Here is a 9,156-nt window from a genome sequence, read left to right as displayed (position 1 = left end):
TGTGCCGAAAGTCAGGAAATGGAACAAGCCAACTCAAGCACACACACACACACACACACACACACACACACACACACACACACACACACACACACACACACACACACACACACACACACACACACACACAGAGAGAGAGAGCCGGAGGTACATGGCAGGTGAGTATTAAGGAAGGGCCAGCTTCATGTGACAGTGTGATATCTGCAGGCATGCAGAGGACATTGGAATCTACGCACGTGCACACACGCACACACACACACACACACACACACACACACACACACACACACACACACACACACACACACACACACACACACACACACACGACTTTGACTTTGACTATTCCTTTTGTGAGGTCCAGGAAAATAGCCCTCGCAATGTCTACTACAGTATACCTGTGGGCACATTTGGCCCTCACAAATATGGTAATATAAACACACACGCGCACACGTGTGCGCACGCATGGACGCACGCACGCACACACACGCACACACACACACACCAGGAAGTTCCTCTACCTGCATAGCATGACAGAGAGATGGAGGAGGAGAGATAGCCAGAGAGAGAGAGAGAGAGAGAGAGAGAGAGAGAGAGAGAGAGAGAGGAGCACTAACCTGTCTCTTCCCTGACAGAGAATCACTGCAGTAGCGCCTGAAGGAAGAGCTGTCCTACCCAGACACCTGCTCCACCTCCACACCACCACCCCCTCCCCCCATCCTCCACCTGTCAGCCAAATGTCCCTTCCTCTCAGCTCAGCCAAGGCGTGAGTCCCCCACCCCCCTCCGGGGGTGAAATGAGATCTTTGAGAAATAAAGAAAAGAAAGATTTACAACAAAAAAAGAAACCTCGTATGTCCAAACTGGAAAGAGGAAATGTGGGAAACAGAACCCATGGTCCAATGGATCCAATGTAGGCATTATTTATTCACATTCTCGTTAAGCTCTCGCTAATAGTTCAATAATTTCCAGAAACCCACAAACAGACTTAACACTTAAAATGATGCTATACGTGTGGGAGCTTGTAGATCAGGTGTTTTTGCTACTTTTGTGTGACACTGTCGTATGGAGAAGTAGTGCATTATTTAAAAAAAAAAAAACAATTTTATATGAAATGCAATATGGAGACGATGATAGTCACTGTAGTAGGCATACTGTTTGTACTATTTGCAGACGTCCCCATTTTGTTTCTTACAGTCATTTGATCGGCCTGTGAATGATGTGTCATTGTTACTTCCCCGCTTCTGTTTTGACAAGCCTCACCGTTGCTGAAACTATCTATGCACTGTATGTAGAGAGAGGGATGCAAACTAAGGAACCACTTTCTTTTGTCTCTCCCCCCGACCGTGCTAACAATTACTTGTGTCACCCTTTGAAAATACTTTTCTTGTCAAGTCCCTCCATACAAAAAAAGATGTCTCGGAACTCACCTCGAGTCACCCCAAGGTCTGTCGCTTTCTGACATCTTTAACCCACCCCCCAACCCGACCCCACCACCCACTTATCTAAAAATGATTCAGTAGTAAAATGTCACGGCTGTCGTTGCCATTAAGGCCAGCGCGTTTGAAAGATGGACACCCGACTGACTCTCCGCCTCGTTCGTTCTCCCTCAACCCACGCCTTGCCCTTCTCCTCCCGACTCCGTCTCGCTTCCGTACCCACTCATCTCTCTCTTTCTCCCTGCCATCAATCCCCCAAACCAGGCCGCTTTAATCCATTCTGGGCGGGAACCCCTTTTGGTGTTTTAAGCATTCTGTTCTACTTTAGCTATTGAAAAATAGCAGATCTACAAGCTCATAGCGCGCCACCGAGTGGCGCGCTACGAGCTTGTAGGTCTGCTATTTTTTTAAAGTTGTGAAAATGAGGCGCAAACATTTGAATTTATATTATTTCAGAGCGTTTTTAACTCAAATGTTTGCTCCCGGGGGTGTCCCTGGAACAACATATTTTGAGATGGGGGTCCGCGGCCAAATACAGATAATTCTGGGGGTCCTTGACATGAAAAAGGTTGAGCACCACTGACATAGAAACATTTTTCATAAAAATGTTAGGATTTAGAAGCCTTTTTTTAATCGACCTCAGTCCTAAATGGGTTAAGGGCCCATGAACAGACACTTGTCATCTAGATTTGGAGCAGATTGTCAGCTCAGGGCCTCTCTCTCTCTCTCTCTCTCTCTCTCTACCCTTTCCTGTGATCTGTCTTCCTAGTTTGGCCCTGGTCCCCGTCCGTCCGTCCGTCCATCCCTCCCTCCATCCTCCGGGTCAAACATGACCTTATCAAGAGCCACACTTCTCCTCGACCCCTTCCTTCCTTCCTTCCTGTCCACTCCAACACGTCACTCAACTCACTTTTGTCTAGGGAGCTGCAATTATCCCGTTCTTTTCGTAGTGATTATTCCATCGATTAGTTTTTTTTCCCCGGGTTTAATCACGATAATGAGATTCACGATAATTTGATCAACAAATAGATGCCAATATGCCAATCTACAAGCTCATAATGCAATTGTGGAATCGATTATAGATTTTTTTTTTTTTTAAGATTACATTGATCCGTCCCTCGCAGCGAGAGCTGTGCTTTTGGAGCCGGCGCTTCCACAATCGCCCTCAAACTGTTCCTCGTCTCCCGTCTCCGTGTTTTAGATTGAGCCGGTTGAGTTGTCCCATTTCTATTTGCCTCGGTTCAGCGCTCCCCAACTGTTCAAAGGCAGCTGGGGACAGATACGGTACAAAATAATTAGGAAGGGATTGGATGGCGCTACCGTTAGTATTTGGGTTGGGGGGGGGGGGGGGGGGGGGGTGGGTTGGTGGGTTTCGATTTTATAAACTCAGTTCAATGAAAGCCAGCATCGTGAAGATACAGAGCGACGCCCGAAGTTTGTAGCTGCTACGACAAAGCTGCAAAGTGTTTCAAATCATTTCGACTCAACTTTCTGTCTTTGGACGCATGCTTGACGTGTGTGTTGATCGGCGGCAGATAGCTTTGCGCCACGTTTTGAGCTTGTAGATCTGCTACTTTTGATGGTTTTGTGTGACGCTGTAGTATAAATAAGTAGGACATTAATTTAAAAAAAAACACACAAAAAGTTTAAATAGAGAGGTTTGTGCCCGACAGCAACGATATAGGAGTTGTCTTTAACTCATTGACTGCCAACAGCCCCATCTAGGAATCCACTGTGTAACATGTCCCGCGAAAGACATTTAATCCACCCAAAACATAGCCTACTTTTTGTAAATTAGGATCATATCGATTAGAGAAATGAGCCGAAAATCAAGCTTGTTTTTGGTCTAAAAAGAAGAATCCGAGATATTGTAATGTAAAACGCCAGCGGATTTTCTATTTCATTTTTTTTTTACAACGGACCGTTACCGGAGTGTTCTGAACGCATACAGGACACAATTGATCATTGTAATCAATTTAAATTAAAAAAGACATCAAAAGACGATTTTGGCGATGTGTGGGAGGATGGGGGGGGCGGGGGTGGGGAGAGGACACAAAGGCTCCTGTGCGGACACAGGTGTCACACAGAGATGGGTGAAGAACCAAACGCGCCTCCTCTTAGTCACTCCCATGACGCTGGCTGTCTGTCACGCCCCATTAATCAGTCAACCACACTTTGACTCAGCCCCGCAGCTATGCTGCGCAGTGGCTTCTCTTTGGTCTTCGTAAACATGTCGGCATTATACCTTTCATGACGACTCTTGACGAGTACCCGTTATGATTCAGCACTGTAGTGTCGTGTACTAATTATGCATCCCTCTCATGAGAAATGGCCGTAACGGTTCCCTTACGGGCAAACGATGTGACGAAAAGAAGAAAAAAAAACACTTCCTCTTTAAATCCTTGCCACATCATAGCGAAACGCCACATGGCTATCAATCTGGCTGCGTACGTACGTAAGAGGTTCGTAGATGCGTCAACCTCACGTTTTTGGCCCTCATTGCATCCTGCCTGCGGTGGAAGAACTTAAGCAACTTAGCCTACTTTTTTAAGTAAAAAATATAGGCCCTACCACAATATAAAAATACTCTATGTTCAAAATATGACTTGAGTTAAAAGTAAAAAATATATATTTATATTGGCATCAGGATGTGCTTACTTTTACTTCTTACTTTGAAAATGTATTATGTGCTTGTAAATTGTTTGTAAATAGCTGAAGTATAAAATAGGGCTTAAGTGCTTAACCCATTTTGGGCGGGAACCCATTTTGGTGTTAGCATTATGCTATGATTTAGCTATTGAAAAATAGCAGATCTACAAGCTCATAGCGCGCCACCGAGTGGCGCGCTACGAGCTTGTATGTCTGCTATTTTTGAAAAATCGAAGAACGACATAGAAACATAGCTTTTTCAGAAAACTGTCAGGATTTAATAATAATAATAATACCTGGAATTCATCCAAAGTCGCTTTATAAGTGAAAAGTTAGAATAATGGAGCCAACTTGCAGACATTGCTTCTCTAGCTCACATGCTGATAAAGCCCAGGGTCAGAAAGCCATGTGCTGTGTTCACTAAAACCTCACTCTGAGTCAGGAAGGAGTTTCAAGATGACTTTCAAACTGCCGCCGGGAAGCGAAAACAAAATGTGTTTCCTCCTCCTCCCCACACAAGACGACAAGACACACGTTTCAGTTTTGTCTTGCGGTAAAGATGACCAGATGCAAACAGTCTCATAGAAGCTAGAAAAACACGTTATTTATGACTTTTAGAACTGTCAGAAAAAGGCCAAAGCCAAAAAAGAAAATACACGCTTTTATGCTTGTGGAAAGTGCAACACAGTAACACACTAGCCAGTGGGAGACGATTCAGACGAATGAAACTCTTTTAATAATGAAAGTAATAAATCATTGACGGTGTTATTCAAAATCCACAGACATATTCATCCTACCATGTTTTGAACCCTGAAGTTACTCAGAGGGGGAGCTTTTTTCCCTCCTTTTTCTCCATTCCCCCCCCCCCCCCTCCCTCCCCCCCTCAGGTACAGAATGTAAATCCAGTTGATGACACCAGGTGCAAGACGAGGCCCCAAAAGACATTAATGCCCTTGTTTTCTAACACTCTTGGTCTGACTTAACTGATCCCAGTGCAGGTGTTATGAAAAGCACTATACCCTCTGCAACAGAGTCTGGTAATATTAAAGATGATAAGATAGAAAAAACCTCATCATACTCTTGAAGATGGCTAATCTTATCGTTCAATATAGACGTTCTTCTGGTCAGAAATGGGGAGTGGTTCGGGAGGTAAGACTTTCTCATTACTTTTTTTTTTTTAATGTTTTTTTCAACCTTTATTTTATATTTTTTATAGAGAGACAGACAGTAGGCTGACGGGAAATGGGGAAGAGCGATGGGGGAGTGACATGCAGTAAAGGCCGTCGGGATCGGGAATCGAACCCGCGGCACACTGCCAGGCTCGAGCAAGGTGCATGGACCACTCAGATAGAGTAAAAAAAGATAGAGGCCAAGCGATAGTGTGTGTGTGCGTGTGTGTGTGTGTGTGCGTGTGAAAGAGAGAGAAGCTTTTTCGCCTACGGAGATACCCCCCCCCCCCCCCCACATCTCTAAGCAGACTGTCAGCCCGGCTCACCATCAGGTCCTTGCTCGCCCCGGTGAACATTCAACGCTGTCGGTGAGTTTTCAGCTAAATTGAAAAAACCATCGACCGTTGATTGTACCCTGTGGCCAGCCCCTGTCACTCAATAACGTCTCGGAAAACAAACAACACTTCTGCCGGACTTCTGCTCGCACACGCACGTGCGCGCGCACACACACACACACACACACACACACACATACACACACACAGGGAGACACACTGTTTTCCCTGTACCCCGCCCAGAGCCGGCGATGTGAAAAACAGCACGTCCACAACATATCTTTGCCCTTCCACCATCTCCTCTGTCACGCCATCTCTCTGTCCCCGACTCACCCGCCCTGCACACGCAGAAAAATAAAAGGTGGTGACTGCAACCCAAACAGGCTCTTCTTCAGAGTGACGCCATATAGGACCGTTCATTTTAAATGTTTCCATGAACGCTTCGTAACCACTGAAACCCATGTACCGTACGTCCAACCAACCAATATTGACCAAATCCTAGTTCCAATACAAGCTTGTAGATCTGCTATATAGACATGATTTAAGTGGTTAAAGGCTAAAGAACCGTCAAAATGGTTCTTTGAGGAACCATTTCTGGTTTCGAAAAGAACTTTGACAAAAGAAAAAGGGTGTCTCTAGAACCATATGAGAAATATGAAGAACCATTCACTAAATACAATGGTTCTTTGGTGATGGCTCTTCATGGAACCATATAGCCATTTTAAATAACAATTTTAACAAACGTTTTTCTTCTGTGTGACCAGCGAGTAACCTTCAGTTTCAGCACATCATGGACAACAACCGCCTGCAAATGAAACGAGATCAAAATCAACGTCTCGCCTCCCCCCCCCAAAAAAAACAACAGCTAAAAAGGTCACAATCAACATTCATTGCTGTCGGTGGGTTTAGCTGTGTGGAGAGCTCACTGAACAATGAATGCCAACTGTGTCCCAGATTTCCACGGCCGACCGTCACAAGGAATAGTGCCCCGATATGCTGATGATGGTGTTATTTATTTCTCTGCCTCCCTCCCTCCCTCCTTCCCAGAGAGACTCGCACAGGGGGATTCGAATTGACGGCCGGGTCAGAATGCGTTTCCATCACACTTGCTGGAGGGGCCTGATGTGTGACTAATACTGACTATGTATAGGGGTCGGGAAGAGGAGGAGGGGGGGGCTAATACAGTGGGTTGGAAGACAAACAGTTGCATCATTGTATATCAGGAGCTATATACGGCCTGTCGTAATTAACCACATGATCGTGATTCTTTGAGATAATCGCAATTATTTTTATTTCCATAACCGTCAGAATTGTTTGTGTTCATCGTATAATATTCATCTGTTGGAACTCTGTTTCCACATTTGTTTGATTCAAATTCGATCATTTATTTTTGATTATTCATACCGTCATTGTCTCCATTTCTTTGTATATTTGTCATATCTGCCCTGTGAATGTTTTGTTTGCAACGCCCAAAATGTAAACAGAAATGTAATTTGTATGTATATGTTCCAATGGTCAATGCCAAAAAAACACTATTAAATGGTTTGTGTGAGACTGTGAGCCCATACATATTTTGTAAAATGCTAGTATGCTACTTATCTATGTTGGAGACAAAAGCAAAATCACCCTCTTCAAGTTATCCTTGAAATTATAGCAATTTGTCAACAAGGAATTATCCTGCCTACAAACCATGACAAATATAATAAGACATTTCGTTTTTGTAATCAAGACCATTGTGTAAGTAAAGATGTCATTGTGAATTAACTGTCAAATGGTAGATAATTGTCACTTTGAAACAGAGTTCCTCGTGTTGTGTGTAAATGTATTGTCTCGTCTTTTTGCCTGGCAGCTCTCTAAACCAGGTAAGGATCGCACATTAATTAATGTCATTATAATAAAACTTGATAATGCTGCAGAGTACGTCTCTGGTGTATTGTAAGCTTCATTTAATAATAAATAAATCCCAACAAAAGTGGTGGTGTGTGATGGTCTACTCTGTTATCACTTTGATCAAAAGGAGATTTAAGCGGGATCGCAGTGCAGGCAGTTTAATCAAGTGCGACATATAAAATGAAAACAGCCATGTAAGAAATGTCTGGAAGCAGCAACATTACAAATGACTGGAAGCAGCAACGTTACAAATGACTGGAAGCAGCAACATTAATGTTCTCGTATAGCATATCGTCCCTGTAGGGTGAAAACCCTGTATGCCCAAAACTGTTGCTTTTCAGGATTCAAATAAAAAAATGGCAAAAGTAGCAGATCTACAAGCTTGCATATCTTCTACTTTTGATGCTTTTGGGACACACTGTAGTATGATTTACGAAACACAAAAACATTTCCGCCTGACAGCAACAATATACTGTTGCTTTATGTGTCTCTTTGTGAATTATGTCTCACTTGCAGGCTTCTTCGGAGTCATTTATTTCATACCCATTGTCCTTGGCTTTGAAGCAATCTTTTTCTGTGAAAATAATGAACGCCGTTTCTCCTTAGAAACATGTTCCATTTGTCACCAATTCAAGTACAGACTAATAAGGCCCTTTGTTACTGCCATCCCACTTTGATACACTTTCTACAGCCGTGGTTCTCAAAGTGGGGTCCGGGGACCCCCGGTGTGGTCCAAAGGGGGTTTCAAGGGGTCCCTGGTCAAATTGGTTAATTAACACAGCATCTATAAATAGCCTGGCTAATTTTAAAGAATTTAGCAAACACATTTCAATCATTTTGAAGACTAGTTCTAACACCACACATTTTCTGGGGGATTCCTCCAGGCAAAACAGTTTTTAGACGGGGGTCCGTGGCCAAATACATAATGAATTTGGGGGTCCTTAATGTGAAAATGTTTGAGAACCACTGACCTACAGTCTACACATTCTCCAGAACGTTTGAAGCTTCTTATTAAACATTCAAATGTCAAAAGTGTTAATAAATAAATAAGTCATAAATAAATAATGACTTAGCCTATATGAAAGGCTCATGATAAGAGCCTGTAATGCTGTTGGAGTCATGTTTTTTTTTGCAGACTAATTAAACGTTAAAAGAGTTGTGTCATGAATTATTGTGCCTGCTATACCAGCCAATGTATAGTAACCCAGTCAAATATCAACATAAGTCATTGGAATGTTGCGGGATTGGTATAACACAAGTCCATAACATTCCGAATAAATCTAGCAAAGCCACCAAGAGGTCAGTGACCTAAAAAAAAGAAAAAAGCTCACCAGCCCTGAGTGTGTGTGACCTCAAGTCACACACAGTGAGGGCTGGTGAGCTTTTTTCTTTTTTTTTTTATTGAATGCAGTGATCCCAAACTGGGGGTCAAATTATTTTCCAGAATACTAGCTTAATGTGCAACATTGTTCACTCAACAGTAAACAAACCAACACACAGAATAAGAGTATAAAGGGTATCTGCACATTTCTAAAGTGACAATTTAAGGACTTTTAAGGCCTTTTTAATAGTCAAATATTACGTAGGAAAGAGGCAAAGCTTGTGAAAATAGCCGATCTACAAGCTCACAACGCTGTGAGCTCGTATAGTTCGGCTATTTTCATCTGTGGAATCG

Source organism: Electrona antarctica (assembly GCF_951216825.1).
Source record: "Electrona antarctica genome assembly, chromosome: 7".
In the NCBI taxonomy this organism is placed as follows: domain Eukaryota; kingdom Metazoa; phylum Chordata; class Actinopteri; order Myctophiformes; family Myctophidae; genus Electrona; species Electrona antarctica.
Note: the sequence above shows the minus strand (reverse complement) of the source record.